The 25,602-nt window shown below is 35.6% G+C and overlaps 1 long non-coding RNA gene across 1 annotated transcript in view; it reads right to left on the reverse strand.

Moving 5' to 3' along the window:
* Positions 1 to 6,260: 6,260 nt before the first annotated feature.
* The window catches only part of LOC144581865 (uncharacterized), a 77,615-nt gene continuing 58,273 nt past the window's right edge, over positions 6,261 to 25,602 (reverse strand). The window contains exons 2-3 of the long non-coding RNA XR_013533282.1: positions 13,863 to 13,911; positions 6,261 to 8,358 (exon numbers count right to left, since the gene is read on the reverse strand). This is a non-coding gene — a long non-coding RNA (uncharacterized LOC144581865). The remainder of the gene's footprint in view (positions 8,359 to 13,862; positions 13,912 to 25,602) is intronic.

A 25,602-nucleotide genomic window follows, 5' to 3' on the forward strand; every position in this document is an offset into this window, starting at 1 on the left:
ATATGTAGAGTCTTTTGTAGAAAAAAAACAATGTAAACTTAATTTTTGTTAAAGAAAACGTGAGATTACAAATGAGTTTTTTTTTTTAAAGGGAATCAAATTTCATTTCTGGAAACTTTACTAGAAAAAAAATCTTATGAACACCTAAAAAAGTATAAGTGTGTTATTCTGTGAAAACAGTAATTTCTTATTTCAAAAATAGTTTCTAATAAAAGGACCCGGATTATATAGCTACTAAAATTAAACAGGTGCTCAAAAATAACCTTAACTCTAACCATATTTAACTATCAAAAATGAAAAAAATTTTAGTTATAATTCTCCCACATTCAATATAAAAGAATAATGGCTATTTGTTATCAAATTATTTAATATATTTCTTATGTCTGCTCAACTAAAATGAAAACTTTATTTCCATAAAATTTTGTTTAAGATGTCAAATGAATGTGCAAAAGTCATAACTGGAATTGGCTACTAAAGGAAAGAATAATTCGTAAATTGCACTTATTTAGATGTTACTGACACCATACTCCTTAAATCGCCTCAGGTTTACCCAAACAAAAATAAAAGCTAATTGGAGACTGGCCTCTGGTTTCCAGGAAGTTCTGTCTCTGGCCCTGCCCAAACAGAGTTCTCCAATTAGCTTTTATTTTTGATTGGGTAAACGTGAGGTGATTTAAGAAGTATGGAGGAATAAAAATGGTAACCAGTTTATGACAATGCTTAGGTGTGAAACAGAGAACTAATCCTGATGGGAAGAAGTCTGGAGAATGTCTTATAAGATTGCAATGTAGATAGGGTTTTGCAGATCAACCATAAAAATGTCCATAAACTTTCAGGTTCATAAGAGAGTCAAAGACTTGGCAGGATCTTCATGGAGAACACCTATTATGTGCACATAAGGAAACAGATACAACATGTTTGATCCCTCAAATAAGGCCAGTACTCTTATATGTAAGTCTAGAATTAAACCTCAAAGCAAACACAGTCAATGGACAAGAAGGCCTGCACACACAGCCAGCTTCATGAATGTACATCCTAAACACTTGCAGAGGATTAGAACTCAGAAGGGCACCATGCTTGATTGAAAGCTGTCATGTTATCTTAAATTCTTAGTAATTTTACCTTTGACCTTGTGTTTTGTGAATGAAGTCTGATAAAATGGGCCATATTTCTTGCACCCCATTCACCTATGGCATCTGTGATACCCCCTGAACACAGATTTCTTATGGAACCACAAATGTGGGAGTTCGAGTAAGGCTCAAAATGAGTTTAAGGTAACATGCTATGTCTACGACTCAGCAAATGGGACATTAACAGCTCATAGAGATCACATTTTATGCTCAAATCAGAAATTGCTTTAAATATAGAAAGAAGTCAATAGTGTTCTATGAAACAACCGAGAAATCTGCTCACATACTTGTAAACCTATGTAATTTGTGGTATAAGTCAATCTCTTAAGCTGAAAATGAAGAAGGAAAGAAGAAAGATCATTTTTTTAAAAACTTTCACTCATTCTTTATTCTTCAGTAACAGAGTATAGAAATTGTAGGTATAATTTCCATATCTCAAGAAGTGAAATACAAAGTTTAGTTAGTTTTGTGCAGTGTTTTTATGCTTCTGGTCAGAACAAAATACATATGGATGCACTGGTTCTGAAATATAAATTGTGTCATTTCAGTGATTCCACATGAGTTAAATGCTCTGATATTTGCATTTAAAACTGTAATGTCACTATACAAAGATAAATGATAAAATTTATGATGAAAATTTAAAATTTTAATTTTTCTTTTCTGAGAAAATTAAATAGCAAATTAAAAAAAATATGAGAAGTAAAGAAAAAGATAGTGGAAAAAGGAAAAAAATTTCCTGTTTGGTACTTTAACAATATAGTTTCCTGCATTTTGAACAAAGGGTTCTACATTTTTATTCTCAATGGGTGTAGTAAATTATGTATCTTGACATGCCATGACAATAATAACACTAAAATCAGTGCACTAAACCTCAGGAACCATACCTTATAAATTGAGAAATGTGTAAGTTCCTCATAACCCACACAAGCCACTGTGGTGGGAACGGTTTAACACTATGCAGAAATTTAATTTTCTCCTAACTAGTTGTGACTGGATCTCAAGGCAAGTTTCATTTAACGTTGTGGAGAAGTATTTGTTCTAAGTACCTGTGGTTTTATGTACTTTCCCCAGCAGTCGTGAAACTCCTTGAATGCTAAAATTATATTTCATGCAACTTAAACTGTATTCAAACCACGTCAGTGCTCCAGGCACATGCCCTCAGAGCTCTGTTTCTGCTAGGTGCTAGCTGTCAGCATGTTTTCATTACAAACCATCAGTTAAAACATGCTTTGTCTGTGCTTATGAATAGGTGGAGTATCCAGGAATATATTTCTTTAATGGGTAGAATGTAATCAAGGGCTGAGAAGTGGGGAGCGATTAACACCCTGCCTCTTTGGCCATTGATTGAGATAATTTCAGATATTATTCAAGTTGCCTTCAGAGATTCCCTGTGGAATGGAGCCAAAGTCATTCTCTTTATGATGTTTGATCTCTCCCACTTGCTTGGCTGTTTTCTTTGTCCTTACTACTTTCCCATTACCTTACTGGTTCCTTCTAGAAAGAAGCCTCGTTAATTTCCTTTATGCAAAATCTTGTCTCAGAGGCTGCTTAAGGGGAAACCCAACCAAACTAAAGCACTAAGAGAAATGAAAATATTTAATGAGCTTCACAGGCAACTGATAGATGTTTACTGAATTCAACTGAGAATTGTGTATACAAAGGTAGAATTTCTTATGTACTTAAATTGTCCATTACCGTAAGTTTTCTTGATAATACCAATGAACACCATGACTTCTATGCATTTAAGTATCTCATTTTGTCAGGGTTCATTGTGAATCCAAATAGTTCCCATTTTGAATTCCATGTCCTATATGCTTACCCTGACTTCATGTTCATGTTGTAACTGAATATTAGTGAGATTTTATATAATTGTGAATGAAATGTAGGATTATATTGATCCAAAAGCTTAATATAGTTGCTCATATTTAGCCATAAATATAATAAGTTCACATTTTCTTCTACTTTAACAATTTCTCCCTTTTAAAATGTTCATTTTATATAGCATGAGTTTGCAATATATTTGAAAAAAAGAAAAAGGTATTGAGATTAGCAAGCCTGTGAACATCTTATGTCAGAAAATAAGTTTGATGATGAAAGAGGAAATAAAATGATCACAGTTAATGGAAATTATTTTAAAAATTAACGGTATGAATAAATTTGACTCAGGAATTTTATTCAAGGGAAGCACACCAACCATTTCAAGGAGTTTTATTTTGAGAAACTCTAGCAGTTAGAAACTGAATATGACTCAAATAATCAAGATATTATTCAGAAATTCAGGTTGTGAACCCTAAGTGATCTATATTAATTTTAAAGAATATTTGTTTTTGTCATAGGTCATTTTAAGACTAAAAGCAAGATGTTTTTCCACCTTTACACGGCATTCATTACTCTCATTTTTCTTCCATCAAGTAATAGTCACTGTTGAGTATTTTGCATGTTTGTGTGTGTATTATATATATGCTTCCTATGTGTATATATATATACACACACACACATATATATATACATACACATGATATATACGCTATATATTATACTTATTTATGAGAGGGGAGAAACTGAAGAACTGAGACAGAACACACAAGGAATAGTTTTGAAAAATCACGATGAATCTTCACTTTTCTAAGTGAGTTTCTCCTAATTTTCCTAACTCAAAAGAGACAGGAAGATACAATGTTGTCACATAAATACTCAACATCACTAATCATCAGAGAAATGCATATCAAAACCACAATGAGATATCATCTCACTCCAATCAGAATGGCTCTTATTAGAAATTTTAAAAACAGGCCGGGCACGGTGGCTCTGGCCTATAATCCCAGCACTTTGAGGGGCAGAGGCAGGTGGATCACGAGGTCAAGAGATCGAGACCATCCTGGTCAATGAGGTGAAACCCCATCTCTACTAAAAATACAAAAATTAGGTGGGCATGGTGGTGTGCGCCTGTAGTTCCAGCTACTCAGGAGGCTGAGGCAGGAGAATTGCCTGAACCCAGGAGGTGGAGGTTGCAGTGAGCTGAGATCCTGCCATTGCACTCCAGTCTGGGTAACAACAGCAAAACTCCGTCTCAAAAAAAAAAAAAAAAAAAAAAAAAAAAGAAGAAGAAGAAATTTTAAAAACAGTGGATGTTAGCTTATGCTGTGGAAAGGGAAATGCTATACACTACTAGTGGGAATGTAAACTAGGTCAGCCACTATGGAAAGCAGCACTTTGAAGACTTCGCAAAGAACTTAAAACAGAACTACCATTCAACCCAGCAACCTCATTACCAGACATATGCCCGAAAGAAAACAAATCATTCTACCAAGAAGGCACATGCACTCCTATGTTCATTTTAACTCTATTCACAATAGCACAGACGTGGAATCAACCTAGGTGCCCATCAATGGTGGACTGGATAAAGAAAATGTGCTACACATACACCATGGAACATACTATATATGCAGCCCTAAAAACGACAAAATAATGTCTTTTGCAGCAACATGGATGCAGTAAAAGACCGTTATCCTGAGAGGATTAAAGCCAGAAGAGAAACTCAACTACTACATATTTTCACTTATAAGTGGGAACTAAACTTTGAGTACTCATGGACAGAAAGATGGTAATGATAGCAACTGGGGACTACCGGAGTTGGGGAAGGAGGATGGGGGAATGGTTGGACAACTAACTTAAAGGTACTATGCTCAGTTCCTCGGTGACAAGAATATTCAAATCCCAATACTCAGCATCCCACAATATACCCAGGTAACAAATCTACATATGTACCTCCTGATTCGAAAATAAATGTTGATAAATAAACAATAAATATATGACACTACTGAAAATAAATAAATGCTCCTCATAAAGCCCTTTCAGGATAAAATATTTTGGAACCTTATAATCACTCATTCTGCCAACATATCTATTCTGATATAGATTTAAGAGCACCATGAGGTCATAAATCATTTTTTTCTATGTTAATCTTCAAGTTTAGCCAAGTCTCTAAAATACTGGTTTATTTAATGAATTAAGAACAATTTCACATTTTTTTGAATTTTGAAGTCACTCCAGTGATGTTTGAAGATATAATAACTAACAATTTTGCTAATTTACTCATTTGACACATTTTTATTATGCATCCAATATGTTCTAGAAACATATTCTATTGCTCTTATAAATAATAATTCTTCCAAATAATGAAAAATGAAAAGAGGAAATTTCAAAAATGGTCTGAATAGTGAGGGGCTATGTAATTCTCCCTAAATCCCCAAATTTCTTACTAACTCATAATGGAAACTAATTACATTGTATATCCTTGGCTCTTACTCTTCACAATTTTTAAATATAGTAGCTTTACAATAAATCCTTTAAAAAGTAAAATATAAAGCATGTATCAGTTAATACAATGCACCAATTTAGGACTAGAAGGTGAAAAAGTTTACTAGGAGATAAGTGGGATTAAAATGGAGGCAATAGGGCTGGGCACAGTGGCTCAAGCCTGTAATCCCAGCATTTTGGGACGCCAAGGTGAATGGATTACCTGAGGTCAGAAGTTCGAGACCAGGCAGGACTACATAGTGAAACCCCATTTCTACTAAAAATCCAAAAAGTTAGCTGGACATGGTAGTGGGAGCCTGTAATCCCAGCTTCTCCTGAAGCTGAGGGAGAAGAATTGCTTGAACGCTTGAACTTGGGAGGCAGAGGTTGCAGTGAGCTGAGACCACGGCATTGCCCTCCAGCCTGGGCAACAAGAGTGAACATTCATCGCCAAAAGAAAAAAAAGAAGGGGAGGCAATAGATCACAAAGATGAACTATAGAAACTTGCCATTTGGCCTTTGAGCATTTCTTTTAGGAGACAATAAAGTTTGTGGTAGTGTGTGGATGTACAGGTAAGGTGAGATAACTTCATTCAACCCCAGCTTAAAATATATATTCATATTTTATAAATGTAACTTTTGTTGATGCCAGTCTTTATCTGATCATTTACTGATGTCAAAATTAGAATCTGAGAATATTAAACAATCTTAATATTAAATCATATGTATTATGTTGTCCATGTATACCTTAATGTTTCTAACCAATCTGTGAAGCATATCTTATAGTTCTCTGATAAATAATAGGACTAGTAAACAAGTAAAGGCATACAGAAAGGTGACCTTTAAGAGCCTTCAACAGCTTTAATTCGGTGGCAGTACAATTTATTTAACCTTTTGGAGAGTGCTCAGTTTTGACACTGATTTTACTCTTCAAAGTTATACAATCATATGTTAGAAAATGTACTTTGTATACATTCATAACATTTTATATATAGTGGAGGTTATTAAGTAGTATAGCTTAAATTTCTTAAATGAATTAGAGTTTATGTACAGACTAATTTAAATTATATATGCATTTATATTGCCTGATTATTATATTTCTCATATATGTGTGTATACACATACATAGCACATTTATGTATGTGGAGTAATATATAGCTACATATATATATGTACAAAGATATATAGATATAATTATATATCTTTTTCACCCTCTCAGACTAAACTCAAGGTCAAAGACATGTTTTGTTTTTAAGTTTACCTCTAAAATCAAGTACTATACCTAGTTTAAATTAAAAACTCAATAAATGTTCATAGAATGAGTAAAATTTGAGATAAGCCATAGCAGTTGTCTCACATGCTCTTATATAAAGAGTCATAAAATCAGCAACTTGAAGTGGTTTAGGATGAGAAAAACAAAAGTTTTAAAATTCCACAGTAAAAAACTTGACAACAATGAACGTCAGATTTTAAAAAAACAATAACACATTTAGAATATCACTCTGTTATATATTTAGAACATATTGTACCTCAAAGTAGCAATATAAATTTCATTGCTACATGTATATGTGTATAGTGTTTATATAGTCAAAAAAAACTCTCATATTAGGTATGTCACTTAACCTATGACTGGCAATTTGGTAGATATTAAGATATTTCTAAATTTGAATAAAATTTTTTAAATGACCAGAATATGACAGAAATTTGTGTAAATGCTTTATCTTTAACTTTGATGTGCTTGGATAATCCTTTTTTGGCTTTTTTCCAGTACTTACTGTAATTTTTAGTAGATTTCAGCAATACTAGAAATGTGGCATGTTTGTATCTTCCCTGTAACTCTCTCTAAATGACAATATACATTTTAGATTATTAAAATCTTACATTCAATATCCTTGTTGAAATACTTGCATTTTACTTGGTGTTTTGCTTTTCTTCCCAGAATTATTACAGGTAGTAAGTATGACTGAACTTTTGTATATGCTTAGATGACTTTTATAGCTGTTTGTCAGACTATACTTTTAGGTTATTATTATGTTTGAATGTCTTCACTATTTGGAAAACTTTGTTGATTTTTTAATGTAGAAAATTGATATTGTATCCATGAAGAGGGGAAAGAAAAGATGGATCTACAGTCTACAGACCCTAAAAAAATCAATCCATGGTTGCCCCCTGAATACCACACGATAATTAAAATCAGTACTTTGGAATACTGTGCTATTCTCTTTATTATTCTCACTGAATTGTTTTAAAGCACAAATGTCATCAACTTTTGAAATTATTCTAAAATACAGCAAAAAACCCTACTGCTGATACTATTCTTAATATTTAAAATACCATTACACCTATCAGTGGAACATGTTTTATTACATTTGCTACTTTTAAAAAACTAAATCTAAAAAGAGTAATTTTAAAATAATATGCTTGGAAATTATTGCAGAATATCATATTAGAGAAGTAAAATGCTTTTAAATACAGAAGTATATACTTATTACCTATCACTCTTACCCTTTTCTCCTCCATACTGGGCAGATATTCCAAGTTAACCTTTCCACCGTCATTACCAGTGGTCTCCTGATATTTGAGATGTTAATAGGACTTAATCAGTCTTAGTCGTTACCTCCCTAGACTTCAAATAGCTTTTTAAAAAATTTCACTTGGGTTTAGGTGTGCTGTATCTAAAGAGTGTTATTGTATGTAAAATTTTGCCTAACCTTTGCAAAGCATTATGTCCAAAATTTTTATTCATTTATCTCACTATGTAACTGCCATTTTTTTCCTCAATTGACTCTTATCTCTCAAAGTCATATTGTTGCAATAATTACAAAATTTACATGGTATTCCTAAAAATCAAGGAAAAGAAACTCAGTGTCAGATCAAATCTTGACTCTTCTTATGTCTTGTTGTTTCTCTTCTTTCCTCAAGGGTAAGCCTGCAAGGAGTAAAGAGGTAGACACTGATGATGTGTTGGACTATAAAATGAGACATGGAAAACTAAACTAGATCAAATTTATGAAAGCCCCAAAGTAAATTATTTTATCATGTGCAAGTAGACCCACGCATGCACAAACAAACATCTGCATTAAGCAACACATGCACACATAACTGGAATGTGCAAAGAGCAGGCATGTACAGGAATAGGATTTCATAAGTAATTCCCATCAGCATTTACAATGAGAAAACCAGGAGCCCAAAACTAATATTATGACATTCAAATTCTATTTATTTTAAACTATACAACGATACTTATTCCCAAAATTATATTTTAATTTTGTGAACATAAAATAAGCATTAAAAAATCTGTTTTGTTTATTACACTAGTTTACCCTTGAGTTGATCAGAACACTGAAATAATTGTAGAAGTAATTTCCATAGCAATATTAAATAATATCAAAATGAAGTTATTGCATCTCATATTTTTGTCTTTATTCAATTATGATTTATTTAATCATATATTTGCAAGTTAAGCAATTATTGATTAAGAGCCTGCTAAGTACCAAGGGTTGTATGGTAAATCTGTGCATACAATGACAAAAAATATGTAAATTTTCTTACAGTACACAAACAGGCACAGAGAAAGCGATATATATTAAAACATGAAACACATACACAGATACACTTAAATGTGTGTACACAAATATATTTAGGTGGAATATACCATGGAACTCAAGAAAGGACACTGTGAAAATGTTATATTTAAGCTGAGAATAAAAAAAAATAAGTGGAACTCAGTCAGACACATATTTAAAAGTTGAGAAGACATCTAGTCTACTTGTTATCTTTACGAAACTATAAAATTATAATACTCACAAGTTTCAAAAGCTGGAAACCATTTCAGGGAACTATAGTGATCTCTTTCCAAATGAATGAAGACATTATTAAAGAAAATAGTGCTCATAAATGCTGTCAGAATAACATTAGAAACCTTAGCTTTATGTCAAGTATAAATCAATCCTTTCAACACTTATATCTTTCAAGCATCTCCAAGGCAACAAAAATCCATAAAAAGTAGTAGTGCCAGTGAATGCCTGGAGGGCAGCCATCTTATTTTGTAGTTCCAAAGAGGAAACTGCAAGTGTGCAAGACTGTCTGACTTACTCAGCACCGACAAAATTAGACCAATAAAAGCTGTGCATCTTCATGCTCTATTTCAAATGACTAAATTTCTCTGGCTTTAAGCTCTTAGTAGGTTTAACCAGATGTGTCACTGCTGTCATGGCCTGTTGTTTCTGGCATATATTTTATTGCTGCTCCAGATGTTCAGTTTTGCTGGCTGTGTCCATCACACACATCTTGTGTCTCAAAACTGAATTATTCCTTACTGAGGATTATGATTAATTTGTTCATTTGAATCTGAGGTAGTTTATTTGCTTAAGAAATATGTAAACATTATTCGTGAATAATAGGGAGTGTTAGAAGACGAAAGAGATGGAATTATACAAACAATTTGTAATAAATAAATACTAGTCCACAGTCATAAAATGTTAGTGGTGTAGAAAATTTAGAGATGCTCTGATAGAAATATTCTTACATAAATATAAATTAGCATTTCATGCCTGATTAGCCCAGATGTTAGTAGAGACAAGAATAAACTAAGGCTTCTTAAGAGGCAGTTTTGAGGAATTTGCACCCCTACTGCAGTAATTGTCTCACTCAGCCATTGGCAAATATGGTCCATGGAGCCAAAGCCAGTCGGTGCCTGTGTTTAAATATAGTTTAATTAGAGCACAACTATGCCTGTTTATGCTCATGCCTTTGCCTGTTTTCTATGGTTCCTTTCCAATGGCAGTTTGAGTACTAGTGATGGAAACTGTATGGCCTGCAAAACCTAATATATGCACTCTTAATCCTTTAGAGAAAAACTTTCTGACACATGTTCTAACTCATAATTATTATAATCCTATAAATAATTGTGCTCAGTTTCAGTTTCTGAAAGATAGTTTGAAATATATTGTGGTCATAGTATCATAGTAATTATTTGGAATTTGGATGATTATCATAAAATCACAGACTGTTATGGCTAAAGAGGGCCATATAGGACATTGACATTCCGTTCAACTCCCAGCTGATGAATTATGTCTTTTATTCTGTGTCTGACAGATGCCCATTCAGGCTTTTCTTGAATAATTCTACTGCAGGGAACTAGAATACTTCCTGTAGCAGACTATTTCATGGATGGAAGACACTATTAGTTGGAATAAAACTTCCATGTTTTAAAATATATCTGATTTTTAAATCTTGACTGATTATAGTCCAATCTGCACAGACATCAGGAGGTGACTACACAGCCTCTACATGCTAGTCCTTCAAGTGATTTAACTTTCTAACATGGCAAATTGCACCAATCCTCCAACTCTCTGAATAAACATATGCCATGTATTGTCACTCAAACTACTCAACATCCTCTTCACTCTTCGCTGGATGCTGTCTTAATTTGTAAGTTTGTACTCTAAATGTGGCACCCAGAATTGTAAAAGACAGATAAATTAATTAATTAATTTATGTGCAATGTATAATACTGGGGAAATTATATAATGTCTCTGTATTATGGTGATAACAACACTGGAATATTGTAGTACTGTAAAAATAAAGTAAGTTATTATCTTGTGAATTCGGTACACTGGAGAATCATGGAATATACTCAACAAATATTACTTTATTACCCCCAGGCTTTTCCTTCCTTATAGAAATTTATTTGCATATAAAAAATAATTGGGACATATGTCTTGCTCCAACATAGCTTATATTTTATTAGAGAAGATTTGCACCTAATGAAATAATTGCAATTCAGCTAAATAGTTCTTGATTATAATGTCCTAGATAATATAAGAAATAAGTTTCAAACATATGACAAACTCAGAAGTGATTTACAAAATAATTTAGTTTTAATAGTCTATTATATTTTAGGTTCCCCAAATAGGTAGCTTAAACATTCATTTTGAAAAATATTTTGGATAAAAATCAGTTTTTAATGTCATGTTCAACACATTTTTTTGTTGCCTCTGGGACCTAATGAAAATTATATATTATAATCATTTGTTTGATGACAGCGTAAGCACAGCTTAAGACATAGAATGGCTTTCTGATGTGGCTTCCAGCAGTTTGTGATCTCATTTCTACAATAATTAAAGACCTTAAAGTGATTATATCTCTTTGTGATTATAGTTATTCTTTAGACAAATAGAATTATTTGCTAAGTATCCAGTATCTTCAAAAACCTAATGAATTTTTAAAATGTATTAAACGTACTTGAAGAGTTTAGTTGTGCAGCGAAAGAGATTGCCCCAATGGCAAATCACTTCATTGTTATTTAGTAATTAGCTTTTCTTCATTTCAATTATTTCTTTTTCTCTTTTAGATTTTTAACAGTTTTGAATAATTAAAAAATATACTGAAGACTATATGTGTAGGTAATTTCTAATCTATTCACTGAGTGTTTTATTTATTTATTTTCCCGTAGTATTCAGCAAATGAGAGAAATTGCTTATTAAGAAAGGTGAGTGATCATAGTTAAGAAGCTGAACATTTCTAATTTTCTTCCAAAAATGTTGATTATTTTGTGTATTAAACAATACCTTACCAAATCACTCTATATTTTAAATTTATCTTCAGAAACTTAGACAATTATCACTTTGGCAAAACATTTCCTCAATTCAAATAGTAATATTGGTTGAGTGTGCAGAAAAAAATAGAACACTTTATTGGTATGACACAAAAATAGCATATTGAATAAAAAATCAATTATATAATTTTGGGGATTTTTTTTTTTTTTGCAAAAGTACGACTCTTAAGAATTATATCCAGTTCTATATAATAAGAAACAGGTTAAACTAAAATGGTTGGATAAATATGTTAGGCAGCACTTATCTTTAGTGGTCCAAAACTATGCTTCTAAATGTACAAGTTAAATGTAATAAAGACAATAGTATTATTTTCTAGAAGGTGTTGGGCACTAAAATTTAATGTACATTAAGAAAAGAATTATTATAGAAATGACATTGTTTGTTCTTTTTATGATCAATTAGGTGAAATCACAAGACAGGAAATTTATTTTATAAAACATCTACCCTTACTGAATGTGGTGATTGTAGATGAGCAGTGGGCACTATCACATTAGAGTATTAGTTGCAGAGAAACATTTTGAATTTCTCTCCTCACTATTAAATGAATTTCTCTTCATTCCGACTTTCTTGCATTGTGAGGAACTTGCCATTGAAACAGTAAAATTATTTTGCTCCTCTGAAATTTCAAAAAAAAAGAAAAGTCAATTTTAGACTATGGAATTTTAAGACAGTAAAGAATGTGGTTGCTTCAAGAGCTGAAAACAAAAGATTCTAAGGCTTATGGAGGTGGGTTTTAGACTTACTGAACACAATGAACTGTTAATTAGTATTTACATTACTCCCGAGTCCCCTTGTCCCTGCCTTCCCAGAGGTTTTTTTTTTTTTTTTTTTTTTTTTTTTGAGAAGAAGTTTCGCTGTTGTTACTCCCAGACTGGAGTGCAATGGCATGATCTCAGCTCACCGCAACCTCCGCCTCCTGGGTTCAAGCAATTCTCCTGCCTCAGCCTCCCGAGTAGCTGGGACTACAGGCTCGCACCACCATACCCAGCCAATTTTTGTATTTTTAGTAGAGACGGGGTTTCACCTTGTTGACCAGGATGGTCTCGATCTCTTGACCTCGTGATCCACCCGGCCTCCCAAAGTACTGGGATTATCGGCGTGAGCCACCGCGCCCGGCGCTTCCCAGAGGTTTTATGGAAGACAGTCAAATGGTGATAATAGTAATTCTTATGATAGATAGCATTTGGGCTTAGAAATTTGTTTAAATAACTAAAATAATATTCTTATTTTTGTGCGATTTTTTTGTATGTATTATTGTTAAACGTCTACATGCTCTTGTACAATCAGCAGAAATATTAATAAAAAATAAGCAGCAACAAGAATGTGAATGAATTAACACTCATTAAATCCACCCTTTTCTTAGATTACATTCTATTAGCAGAGGAAATCATTAGAAAAATTATAGTCACAATCTAGATAACATATGTTTATGTTGAGATATACTAATATATTTTCAGTGGCATTTTTTTTTCTGGATCTCAAAACTGAACCGAAGAAGCTGAAAATGTACATTTATTATTGTCACTGACAATTAAAATACGTCTTCATTTGGAAACCTTATAGAGAGGAGAAATTGATTTATTCTCTAGAATAATTGAACATGTTCCCTAGAAATGGGAGCAGATTTAAAGTCACAGTTAAATTTTTCTTCTCCTACTCCTTTTAATATGAAACAGTTTATACATCCTTGCTATGCACAAGAATCCCTGAAGCATGTATTAAAAATATAGTCTTATGTCCAAAGAGTTGAATTGCATGGGTACAGGAATTTGTAACTTGTATTGCATTGTCTTTCTGTAATTTTCTATATTACCTGGATGTATGCTGTCTTTCTTCTCCTTATATACATCCTTACTCAGACACTAATCCAGAAAAAAAAAAACAATGTTAAGGTTTGAAATATATTCTAAAATATATTCTTCAACATTTTCTTCAGGAGTGTACAATATCAAAAATGTACATAAATATGAACTAACACAGATATACATATGTAAGAAAATTGAGGTTATTTTTTTCCCAAACTGATATTCAATAAACACACTTCACTGCATTTTATCTTCTTGATCATCAATACCTATTGAAAATAATTTCAAGTCAACTGTCAGGATTTTTATTTTAGGAGTTCTATAGATGTTCATAGGATGGTTACATCATAATTTATTCTGTCATTTCCTAAATCTTAGACAAAAGTAACTGAAATCACTTTTTGAGCTTTATTTAATAACCTTGTGAAGGCCAAGAACAACAGACATGGTCAATTGGTCATGTGGTCTTTCTACCAGGAGGACCGAGATATCTGGTGTCCCACCTCTGCTTTTCCTTGATAGAGGTATTTACACAGTCCATTATGTACAAAAACCACATCAAATCTATTTTTCATGACCAAATAAAGCCCAATATATTGTTTACACTCTGTCACCCATAAAATCCAAACATAACTTGATTCAGGAGAAGCAGAAAGATTTCCATTTTTAGAGAAAGAATAAAATATATTTTTTTAATTGCCAACTTTCCAGAATCCTTTATCTAATGATAAATATTTTATCAAGCATTTTTTGTGCTTATATTTCAAATGCTCGATATTTTTGTTTGCATCATAGCCTGCAAACAAAATCTATCTGATGCTGGAGAAAAGTTTGAGGTACTAGCCCCTAATTCAGAAATCTCTTACGACTTTTTCATCAAATATTTACTGTCTGTTTTGCCACTTACACTGTATATTTGTTAGTTCGTTTGTGTATTAAATTAGTATGGAGAAATTTTATTTCAGGAAAATATAAGCTTTTTCTTGTAAAAATATCATCCATCAAACTACCATTTTTTCCTACCTGAATGAAATCTAGGCTTAGCTATGAACAAAATGTTAGAGTTTCTTTTTTGTTGTTCCTGCATTAAAAACACTTACTACATAGCATTAAGAACAGTTCTTTTTCATTTCCACCCATTACATTGTGGTTTCAGTGAGTTTTTTTTCTCCATCTCCAGCTTTAAGATGGCAGTGTGCTTCTAAACACATTAGGTGAAGAAGAGGTAATTATCCACGTTAATTCAATGTACTTATTGCATTATTTTCTTCAACACATAGAAGAGAATCATCTAAAGTTTATAATAATAGAAGCTTTAGAAATAAGAAATAAAACATAGATTGGAAGAGCTAAAATTGTAGGATTTATACTGCTTATAAAAAGAAATAGTCATGAATTAATGAACCAATACTTTTTTGCTTCCTATAGAGAAAGCTGAACAGTTTTGTGTTCATGTATATGAGATATAGTTTGCTTCATTAAGTTTCACAAATTGCCTGGAAAATTTATCTCTTGCATACAAACTATATTTTCCCTACTAATATAGGAATAATAACCTGATTTTAATTGATTAACCTATGGTATTTTGTATTTAGGAGATAATTAGCTGTATTTGCAATTGTCTGCTTTGACTTTGAAGAAAGGCACAGTGAGGAGGTACACGAAGGTGTTGAACCTATTTCATGGGACTTACAAATATACTTGATGTATTAAATAGACAAGTATACTAGAAATCATAAGTCTATTTAATACATCAATAAAAAAAGCAGTTAAAATCAGCACCACCAAAACATGAGGAAATATTGTATTTGCCATTAAATACTTGGTTTTTATCAATGGAATTTCATAAAATTTTGTGATATGTTATCTCTAGTTCACCTTGCCTTTTTTAATATTCATTATGCAATAGACCATTAAGCAATATTTAACTTTAAGATAACTAAATTTTTGCTGGTTTCACATTCAATTTTTCCATTATAATTAATATATGTTATAGTTTTTATAAATCAAGGGAATATTAGCTCTAAGTGTAATGCCATTTGCTTCTTCTTAGAATATGATTCACTGCTTTCTGCCATTTCCTAGTTTTCTGACCTCATACCCAGCTGATAATACATTTTACAAAAGACAGTATTTTCAATTTGCTAGAATTCAGGGACACATCAAGGCCAATTTTTGCAAGCAGGGATTTAGTTGCATGTTTCAATAGCTCTTGCAGAAATGATAAGCTATCTTCTATGGTACACTTGTGGGTTCTCCAATCAGATGTGGCACTGAAGGAACAACAGCTTTTTGCTACAGATATGGAAGGCCTCTCAGGGTATAGTGTGTTAACTCCTTCAGATTACTTAGTAGCAAAGCATTTCAAAGTCAGAGGAGAGAAGAGAAAGTGAGGAAAATATTGCAATTATACTTACATACACTATAAAGTATGTCAATAGTTATTTATGTGAGTTATTAATCAATATAAAACTAATATGATTATTTGATTTGTTAAAATGTAAAAAAAAAAATTACAACTGTGAACACCATTTTCAGCTTATTCTGAGATGACTTTTATTGCTTTATGCACCCTTGCATATCTGGGCTGTGTGGTGGGCCTTGCAATGTGGAACATGAGAAAAGGTCCCTAGGCCCTGGTAAGTAGGATCACACCTACAACATAATGCATGAAAAGGATTTTCCGGACTCAAGATGGCGCTGTGAGAACAACCCAGGATTGGAGCCCGCGTTGAATTCGCAAACGGTGAGTCAGTGCTGCATTTCCAGACTGATCTTTGTTGCCCACAGAACGGGGAAACTCCCAAGTATAAAAAGACACGGGACGCCAGGCAGTAGGTCTGCCTGGCAAAGCCGGCAGCCGGGGCGGCGGCGGCCGGCCCTACCCAGCAATCCCCACAGGGTGCGCTTGTCCGAGTGCCTTGTTGAACCAGCAATCTGAGACTTGAGAGGGCTGGACTTGAGACTGAACGAGACTTGCACAGTAGCCCAGCCCAGGGGATTGCAGGGACAGATCATTTGGGATACCCAGTGGGACGAAAAAAACCGCGATTTCAAACTATCCCGGGCAGACGGTCCGAGACGCTCTGTCGGGGAGGGGCGTCCACCACTACGGAGGCAACCTGCCCCAACTGATATACACGCCCACTGCTGAGGCAGCCAGCCGTTGCCGAGGCAACCCGTCCCTACTGAGATACACGCCCACTGCTGACGCAGCCTGCCTTTGCTGAGGCAACATGCTACAATGAAGAGACTCCGCTGCAGGGCGTGGCGGAGACCACAGCAGAGCCGGCAGGAACAGCGCGAATCACAAAACAGCAGGGCGGAGCCTCGGCAGCCAAACAGTGGCTAGTCTGCCTTTGAGCTGGGCAGGACACCTGATCGGACATCCAAAAATAAAGCCCAAACCCCTCAACACAGAGCATTTGAGAAAAAAAAAAAGGGTTGTTTAATGAGCTGTGTTGCAGCAGAATCAAACATGGCAGCCTAACAGCCCTGAATGAACAACAGAGTGCACAGCTCAGCAATTAAACCCCTATAAAGTACAAACTGTCTCCTCAAGCAGCTCCCTGACCCCTCTATATCCAAAAGACTGTCATTAGGCAGGCATCATCCTGGGACAAAGAGAGCAGAAAAAGAAACTGGTAGCATCCCTCGCTGTGCCACGGCTACTAGAGGTGCACCCCAGACAAGCAGGGTCTGGAGCGGACCTCAACAGTCGTACAGCGAAGGGGCTAGACTGGTAGAAGGAAAACCAAGCAACAGAAATACTTCATCATCAACATTCTGGGTGTCCACTCAGAGACCCAAACGAAAAGTCAGCAACTACGCAGACGACCAGCGGACAAATCCACAAAGATGGGAAGAAACCAGCGCAAAAAGGAGGAAAACACCCGAAACCAGAACACATCGCCTCCGAGAAAGGACCAAAACTCCTCACCAGCAAGGGAACAAAGCTGGACGGAAAATGACTGTGACGAAATGACGGAATTAGACTTCAGAAGATGGATAATGAGAAACTTTTGTGAGCTAAAAGATCATGTATTAAATCAATGCAAAGAAACTAAGAACCTTGAAAAAAGATTTGAAAAAAGATTCGAGAAAATGATAACAAGAATGGATACCTTAGAGAGGAATATGAATGAATTAAAGGAGCTGAAAAACACAATACGAGAACTTCGCGAAGCAAACGCAAGTTTCAATAGCCGAATTGACCAAGCAGAAGAAAGAATATCTGAAGTCAAAGACCAACTCAATGAAATAAAACGAGAAACCAAGATCAGAGAAAAAAGCGCAAAAAGGAATGAACAAAGTCTCCAAGAAATGTGGGACTATGTGAAAAGACCTAACCTACGTCTGATAGGTGTACCAGAAGGGGACGAAGAGAATGAATCCCAGCTGGAAAATACTCTTCAGGACATCATCCAGGAAAATTTCCCCCACCTAGCAAGAGAAGCCAACACTCAATTGCAGGAAATACAGAGAACACCACAAAGATATTCTGCAAGAAGAGCAACCCCAAGGCACATAATCGTCAGACTCAACAGGGTTCAAATAAAGGAGAGAATACTAAGGGCAGCCAGAGAGAAAGGTCGGGTCACCCACAAAGGGAAGCCCATCAGACTCACAGCAGATCTCTCGGCAGAAACACTACAAGCCAGAAGAGAGTGGGGGCCAATATTCAACATTCTTAAAGAAAAAAACTTTCAACCCAGAATTTTATATCCAGCCAAACTGAGCTTCAGAAGTGAAGGAAGAATAAAATCCTTTGCGAACAAGCAAGTACTCAGAGATTTTGTCACCACCAGGCCTGCTTTACAAGAGCTCCTAAAAGAGGCACTACACATAGAAAGGATCAATCAGTACCAGCCATTCCAAAATCACACTGAATGCTAAAGAGCTTCAACATAATGAAGAATCTACAACAACTAACAGGCAAAACAGCCACTTAGAATCAAAATGACAGTATCAAATTCACACATAACAATATTAACCCTAAATGTAAATGGACTAAATGCACCAATCAAAAGACACAGACTGGCAAATTGGATAAAAAGCCAAAACCCATCAGTGTGCTGTATCCAGGAAACCCATCTCACATGCAAGGATACACAAAGGCTCAAAATAAAGGGATGGAGGAAGATTTACCAAGCTAATGGAAAGCAAAAAAAAGCAGGAGTTGCAATTCTCATCTCTGATAAAATAGACTTTAAAGCAACAAAGATCAAAAGAGACAAAGAAGGCCATTACATAATGGTAAAAGGATCGATACAACAAGAAGAGCTAACGATCCTAAACATATATGGACCCAACACAGGAGCACCCAGATACATAAGGCAAGTTCTTAATGACTTACAGAAGGACTTAGACTCCCACACAATAATAGTGGGAGACTTTAACACTCCACCGTCAATACTAGACAGATCAACCAGACAGAAAATCAACAAGGATACCCAGGGCTTGAACTCAGACCTGGAGCAAGCAAACCTGGTGGACATTTACAGAACTCTCCACCCCAAATCCACAGAATACACATTCTTCTCAGCACCACATCACACCTACTCTAAAATTGACCACATAATTGGAAGTAAAGCACTGCTCAACAAATGCAAAACAACTGAAATCATAACAAACAGCCTCTCAGACCATAGTGCAATCAAGTTAGAACTCAGAATACAGAAACCGACCCAGAACCGCACAGCTTCATGGAAACTGAACAACTGGCTCTTGAATGTTGACTGGGTAAACAATGAAATGAAGGCAGAAATAAAGAAGTTCTTCAAAACCAAGGAGAATGAAGACACAACGTGCCAGAACCTCTGGGACACATTTAAAGCAGTCTCTAGAGGAAAGTATATAGCAATAAGTACCCATATGAGGAGAATGGAGAGATCCAAAATTGACACCCTATCGTCAAAATTGAAAGAGCTAGAGGAGCAAGATCAAAAAAACTCAAAACCCAGCAGAAGACAAGAAATTACTAAGATCAGAGCTGAGCTGAAGGAGATTGAGACACAAAAAACCCTTCAAAAAATCAATAAATCCAAGAGCTGGTTTTTTGAAAAGATCAACAAAATAGACAGACCACTAGCCAGATTGATTAAAAAGAAAAGAGAGAACAACCAAATAGATGCAATAAAAAATGATAAAGGGGAAATCACCACAGATTCCACAAAAATTCAAACCATCATCAGAGAATATTACAAACAACTCTATGCACATAAACTAGTAAACCTGGAAGAAATGGATAAATTCCTGGACTCCTGTGTCCTCCCAAGCCTAAACCAGGAGGAAGCTGAAACTATGAATAGACCAATAACAAGGTCTGAAGTTGAGGCAGCAATTAAGAGCCTACCTCACAAAAAAAGCCCAGGTCCAGATGGGTTCACAGCCAAATTCTACCAGACACACAAGGAGGAGCTGGTACCATTCCTTCTAAAACTATTTCAAACAATCCTAAAAGAGGGAATCCTTCCCAAATCATTTTATGAGACCAACATCATCCTGATACCAAAACCCGGCAGAGACCCAACGAGAAAAGAAAACTTCAGGCCAATATCCATGATGAACATAGATGCAAAAATCTTCAATAAAATATTGGCAAGCTGATTGCAACAGCAAATCAAAAAACTAATTCATCATGATCAAGTAGGATTCATCCCAGGGATGCAAGGCTGGTTCAACATATGCAAGTCTATCAACGTAATTCACCACATAAACAGAACCAAAAACAAAAACCACATGATTATCTCAATTGACGCAGAGAAGGCATTTGACAAAATTCAACAGCCCTTTATGCTAAAAACCCTCAATAAACTCGGTATCGATGGAGCGTATCTCAAAGTAATAAAAGCTATTTATGACAAACCAACAGCCAATATCATACTGAATGGGCAAAAACTGGAAGCATTCCCTTTGAAATCTGGTACTAGACAAGGATGCCCTCTCTCACCACTCCTATTCAATATAGTACTGGAAGTTCTAGCCAGAGCAATCAGGCAAGAAAAAGAAATAAAGGGTATTCAAATAGGAAAGGTGGAAGCCAAATTGTCTCTATTTGCAGACGACATGATAGTATACCTAGAAGACCCCATCGCCTCAGCCCAAAAACTCCTGAAACTGATAAACAACTTCAGCAAAGTCTCAGGATATAAAATCAATGTGCAAAAATCACAAGCATTCGTCTACACCAATAACAGACTTAAAGAAAGCCAAATCAAGAGCGAACTGTCATTCGCAATTGCTACAAAAAGAATAAAATACCTTGGAATACAACTCACAAGGAACGTAAGGGACCTCTTCAAGGAGAACTACAAACCCCTGCTCAACGAAATCAGAGAGGACACAAACAGATGGAGAAACATTCCATGTTCATGGTTAGGAAGAATTAATATCGTGAAAATGGCTATACTGCCCAAAGTAATTTACAGAATCAACGCTATCCCCATCAAGCTACCATTGACTTTCTTCACAGAACTGGAAAAACCCACCATGAACTTCATATGGAACCAAAAGAGAGCCCGCATAGCCAAGTCAATTCTAAGCAAAAAGAACACAGCGGGGGGCATCACACTACCGGATTTCAAACTATACTACAAGGCTACAGTAATCAAAACAGCATGGTACTGGTACCAAAACAGAGATATAGACCAATGGAACAAAACAGAGGCACCGGAGGCAACACAACATATCTACAACTATACAATCTTTGATAAACCTGACAAAAACAAGCAATGGGGCAAGGATTCCATGTTTAACAAATGGTGTTGGGAAAACTGGCTAGCCATGTGCAGAAAGCAGAAACTGGACCCCTTCCTGACACCTTACACTAAAATTAACTCCAGATGGATTAAAGACTTAAACATAAGACCTGGCACCATAAAAACCCTAGAAGGAAATCAAGGCAAAACTATCCAGGACATAGGAGTAGGCAAGGACTTCATGAACAAAACACCAAGAGCATTGGCAACAAAAGCCAAAATAGACAAATGGGACCTAATGAAACTCCACAGCTTCTGCACGGCAAAAGAAACAGTCACTAGAGTGGATCGGCAACCAACAGAATGGGAAAAAATTTTCGCAGTCTACCCATCTGAAAAGGGCTGATATCCAGAATTTACAAACAACTCAAGCAGATTTACAGGAAAAAAACAAACAAGCCCATTCAAAAGTGGGCAAAGGATATGAACAGATACTTTACGAAAGAAGACATATATGAGGCCAACAATCATATGAAAAAATGCTCATCGTCACTGGTCATCAGAGAGATGCAAATCAAAACCACATTGAGATACCATCTCACGCCAGTTAGAATGGCGATCATTAAAAAATCTGGAGACAACAGATGCTGGAGAGGATGTGGAGAAAAAGGAACACTTTTACACTGTTGGTGGGAGTGTAAATTAGTTCAACCATTGTGGAAGACAGTGTGGCGATTCCTCAAGGCCTTAGAAATAGAAATTCCATTTGACCCAGCAATCCCATTACTGGGTATATATCCAAAAGACTATAAATCGTTCTACTATAAGGACACATGTACACGAATGTTCATTGCAGCACTGTTTACAATAGCAAAGACCTGGAATCAACCCAAATGCCCATTGATAATAGACTGGATTGGAAAAATGTGGCACATATACACCATGGAATATTATGCAGCAATCAGAAATGATGAGTTCGTGTCGTTTGTAGGGACATGGATGAATCTGGAAAACATCATCCTCAGCAAACTGACACAAGAACAGAAAATGAAACACCGCATATTCTCACTCATAGGTGGGTGATGAAAAATGAGAACACATGGACACAGAAAGGGGAGTACTAAACACTGGGGTCTATTGGGGGGAAAAGGGGAGGGCCAGTGGGAGGGGGAGGTGGGGAGGGATAGCCTGGGGAGAAATGCCAAATGTGGGTGAAGGGGAGAAGAAAAGCAAAGCACACTGCCATGTGTGTACCTACGCAACTGTCTTGCATGCTCTGCTCATGTACCCCAAAACCTATAATCCAATAAAAAATTAAAAAAAAAAAAAAAAGGATTTTCCTTAACTTCATGATTTCCATATAAATCTGTGATATATTAAATAGAAAGAAAGAACTAGCACAGTATTTGATGTTTAAAGTAATCTTGAGTTCAGTAGCATGTAAAGAAATCCTCAAAAATCAAATTCCACTTTACATTCCCTCATACTTCAAGTTGTTTGCTGCATTTGGCTGTCTCTTTTTCTATATATATCTGTCAAGTAAAACAGTTTCACCAAGAATCTTAACTATAGGTTAACATCTAAGATTTAGAAGAAGGATCCAAGATGGCTGAATAGGAACAGATCTGGATTGCAGTTCCCAGCAGAAACACAGAGGGTGAGTGATCAACACATTTCCAGATGAATTTTTACCTCCCACAGACCAGGAGATTCCCTGTTGGAAAAGCACCACAAATCTCCAGCATGGCTGTTTCAGCCAGTTCAGTGGGTCTGCACAAAAACTCACACAAATCTGGGTGCCGTTTCAACTGGCCACTGGAACACCTGTGAGACAGAGTTGCCCATTCAACTGAAAAAAGGGGGGCTGAAACAGGGAGCCAGGTGATCTGGCTTAGCTGGTCCCACCCCTACAAAGACCAGCAATCTGAATCTCTCTGGATTGAGAGTTTCACAGCAAACACAGCTGCACATGGGACAGTCCAGCTCTGTGAAGAAAAGGGCGTCTGCCATTACCGAGGCAGTCCACCACTACTGAGGCAGTTCGCCATTACTGAGGCAGTCTACCATTACCAAGGCAGTCTGCCATTGCTGAGGCAGTCCACCATAACTGAGGCAGTCCACCATTACAGAAATAGTCTACCATTACTGAGGAAGACTGCCATTACTAAGGCATTTCTAACTATACCCCGTATAAACAAAACTGCAAGGAAGTTCACACAGCAGCTGGGTAGAGCCCATGGCAGCTCAGCAACACTGCTGCTGGCAGACTGTGACAAGGCTACCTCCTCACTGGGCAGGGCACCTCTGAAAAAAGGCAGTAGAATGACAGGAACTTATAAATAAAGCCCCATGTTCCCAGGGCAGAACACCTGGGGAAAAAAAAAGGCGGTATGAGTTCTGCTGAAGCAGACTTAAACGTACCTGCCCAACAGATCTAAACCGAACAACAGAGCTCACAGCTCAGCTATTGAGCTCCTATGAGGGAAAGACTGTCTCCTCAAGCAGCTCTCTGACCCTCATATAACCAAAGATATACTCCCAGGTATCCTTCCAGGACAAAGATAATAGAAGAAGAAACTGGCAGCAACCTTTACTCTTCTGCAGCCACTACAGGTGATCCCCAGGCAAGCAGGGTCTGCAGTGGACCTCCAGTAGTCCTACAGAAGGGGGGCCTGACTTTTAGGAGGAAAACTAATAAACAGAAAGAAATAACTACATCAGCAACAAAAAAGATGTCCACACAGAGATCCCACCTGAAAGTCACCAACCACAAAGAACACAATCTCATGTAGTACCTTTATAGCAGTGGAAGAATGAAATAATACAATATATTTGTTAACTGAATCTAAGTTTACATTGCTGTAAGATCTAAGAATTTCTTCTGTCTCCACAGAAGAAATGAGTCTCTCTTTCATATGACATGTTACCCGTATTTGGTTATATTTAAAGCTCAGGTCACCATATATCCTTGATTTTTTTTTTTACCGTAAATAATTTAGAGTTTCAATACTTCTTCTACTACTGTAATGACTTTAAGACTATTTAACCTGCTGTACTCACTTATAGGCTTTGAGGCATTTTTATATGCCCTTACAGTAAAAATTTTAAACATGCAAAGTAATAAGTTTAAAAGAAAGTAACTACAATTTGGTTATTTTCGTAATTAGGCTTCTTATATTTTATAAAACTGCAGTTGGGGTGTTCTCAAAAACGTACTAGAAAATCAAGCATAGATGAAACAAGAAAACCGTTAGAGGGAAAGTAAGCAAGATAAGCCAGAAGGTGTGTAAATAAAGAAGTCACTTAAAGAAACTCAAAAAGGCAAAATAAAGATATCATTAGCGTAGAAACAGCTAAAATTTTTAAATAAATAAAATTATGAAAGAAAAATAAAAAAAAAAATTGGGACCCCAGTTTTCTATGCCAAAAAGGAAAAAAAGCTGAAAGCCAAGTCATGCAAGAAACTGCATTTCCTTTTGTTCCTAAGCAGATAGCTACAGATAAAAGGGTAAATATCTCCACAGGTAGCTACTCTATGCTCATCTCACTTCAATGTAAAGTTTCAGTTTACTGAGCTCCAGACAAGGAATATATAATTAGCTATTCCACTATTTCCTATTTTTTCCTTTGCAACATGTGGATTATCATACCTTCTTTCTTTCTCTTCCAGCCAGCTTTTCCCCTTTAGGTACTGAAGGCTTCAAAATTATCTTTGGAGAAGAGCACAGATCACAGACTGTTTTTTAATCTCATGTGTTTTTTTCTTCTGGACATGTCCTTAACCTTGATAAAGTGAACTTTTGAGTTGATTGAAGCCTGTCTGAGATACATTTTGGTTTACAAAATGAAGCAAAACCATTCTTGTCCATAATACTCATATTAGACTTAAAAATTCCCCAAAGGATGAAAAGAATATTAAATGAATGAATTGGTGAGGTGAAAGGTGGGGGAGGCTTACAAATAAAATATTTTATGCTGCAGTAAAGGATGATTTATAGGTAGATTTACAAATTCAGAAATTATTGGCCATATTTACCTTTTCTAAAAC

This window comes from Callithrix jacchus, chromosome 3 (genome assembly GCF_049354715.1).
Source record: "Callithrix jacchus isolate 240 chromosome 3, calJac240_pri, whole genome shotgun sequence".
Classification (NCBI taxonomy): Eukaryota; Metazoa; Chordata; class Mammalia; order Primates; family Cebidae; genus Callithrix; species Callithrix jacchus.